Genomic DNA, 2,117 nt, shown 5'->3' with positions numbered 1-2,117 from the left:
CCCTCCTCTCTCTCCATTTTCTCCTCTCCCTCAGCTTCTGAAAAGAGGGCCAAGTCTTTACTGCCCACAGAGGATAGGGAGGTGGGGAGGAAAGGTGAACTAGCCTCTTCAGCAAAGTGTGGCAGTCAGCATGGACTCCAAAACAAGACCTTCTGGGTTCCAGTCCTAGCTTTACGATTTACTAGCTGGTTGTGTTGTTTTTTTACCTATTTTCCATTAGCAATAAATTCATCCTTTCACCCTTCTCTAGAATGTATGACACTGAGCTAGCAGACTACAAAGTGTATTTCCAGACCCCCTTGCCTAGTAGCCTACCATTCTACAGACTGAAGAAAAGAGGAAGGGGGACTTCTAGCTCCTGTCTACATCACTCCAGCAGCAGAAGACAGCTATGGTCCAACCTCCTAATCCCTCTGGTGCTCTTGGCATCACCCTTATCACACCCTCTTATCAGCAGAGTTAACAGCAGCCATGCTAGTGGTGTCCATCCCACCTCCATGATTTGAGTTCCAGATGGCCTTGTTCTTTTGGCTCCCTGAATACCTTTCCTATCTCCATGGTTCACTGTGTCCCTCCCTTCCCCCAGATTTCAAAGCCATGCCTCCCACAGAAGTCTGTGTACCATGCCTTCAAAACTCCCTTCTAAGACTTAACCACTTGCCCTGCAGAGGTTCTTCCTCCAAGCTCCCAGCTCTTCCCACTCCAGTGATGGCTGAGCCCTACCCCAAGAGATTCTTAATTAATTGGTCTTGGGTAGGGCCTGGGATCAAGATCTTAAAACACGCTATTATGTATCCAAAGTAGAGAACCACTGCAATAAGTCATTTTACAAAGAATGAGAAAGGTCTTATGCAGATGCACCCACATATTATCACACTAGTTCTCTAAGACTATCAGCACATTTGCAAAAATGTTGTTCACAGGTAAGGTGGAAGCAAGGATAGGTGTGTAATTAATTTTTGAAGTCAGAAGGTACTTACCGAAATTCCATACTCCCAGCACTAAATTGGGTACTACTCAGGACAGAAGGAAGTGAAAGACATGGTTCCTGATCATCAGATAACTTTAGTTAGAGAAGTCAAGATTAATAAACATGAGTGTCACTTAGGCAGTACATATACTTAAACTGGAATGATACAGAGATTAGCATGGCCCCTGCGCATGGATGACACATAAATTCATGAAGCATTCCATATCTTTTCTTGGGATAGAATATTTTGGAAGGTTATATGAGAAGGAGAATGTATATGTATGTATGACTGGGTCACTTTGCTGTGCAGCCAAAATTGACACAGCATTGTAAATCAACCATACTTTAATAAAAAATAAAAATGAAAAGGAAGTCAAAAAAGATTAATACACATGAAAAAATGAAGGCCTGATACAGAGACATAAAGGAGGTAATTGGCATGAAAATACAAAATCCAACAGAGATAGTTTAGTTTAGCATTAAAAACAATGCTTCCCTTTCTTTTAGGACTCACCAAAACAGGTGATCAGGTCTACCTATGGGTCTCGAATTAGATCGCAAATGCTGAGCATTAGAATCAGCAGAGTCATGTTACTTTAGGCTTCTCATGGTCCAGAGCCAGTCTGCCGGGTTGAGGGACCTTGAGATCACATCCTCTCATGAGCACACCAAAATCACAACTACTGAACAGCCATGGGTGAAAAATGACAGGAACCTACCAAAATTCTCAAGCCCCACCTGAATATTTCTGAGTCAGAGGGGCTTAGCAATCTGCATTTTAACTTTCCAAGTGATTTTTTTAACTCTCCAAGTGATCCCGAATGAGGTTGTTTTCCAATCATCCATAGAAAAAAACTGGATTAGGGATTACTCCCTTTCTTTAGCAAGCAGTGTCCTGCGTGTGGGATCCAGGGTCTGACCTCTCAGCCCATTGCCCAACCCCCCTCCTTGCCTGAGCTCCTGACCTCCTTGTCACAAATAATCTTCAGGACCAAACTGCCCTTTCAAGACTTGAACAAGATCTCTAAACCAATCCCAGCTCTAATCTCTATCCTCACCTAATTGTTGCTGACCTTGGAGTCTACTGAGTCCACCAGCTCCTGGGGCTTTCTGCAATGTCTCTTACATGCCTACCCCCAGCCTTGTC

The 2,117-nt window shown here is 43.6% G+C and overlaps 1 non-coding gene across 1 annotated transcript; it reads left to right on the top strand.

Moving 5' to 3' along the window:
• Positions 1 to 1,097: 1,097 nt before the first annotated feature.
• LOC146397201 (U6 spliceosomal RNA) lies at positions 1,098 to 1,200 on the top strand. Its single transcript, XR_014825452.1, has one exon. It is a non-coding gene; the product is annotated as a U6 spliceosomal RNA (small nuclear RNA).
• Positions 1,201 to 2,117: the final 917 nt, after the last annotated feature.

The sequence above is a fragment of the Sus scrofa genome, chromosome 13 (assembly GCF_054392235.1).
Source record: "Sus scrofa isolate SSC_HxYL_T2T_F1_AM1 chromosome 13, Sscrofa_HxYL_maternal_Yorkshire_Landrace_v2.0, whole genome shotgun sequence".
Taxonomy (NCBI): domain Eukaryota; kingdom Metazoa; phylum Chordata; class Mammalia; order Artiodactyla; family Suidae; genus Sus; species Sus scrofa.
This window is presented reverse-complemented; position numbering and strand designations above follow the sequence as displayed.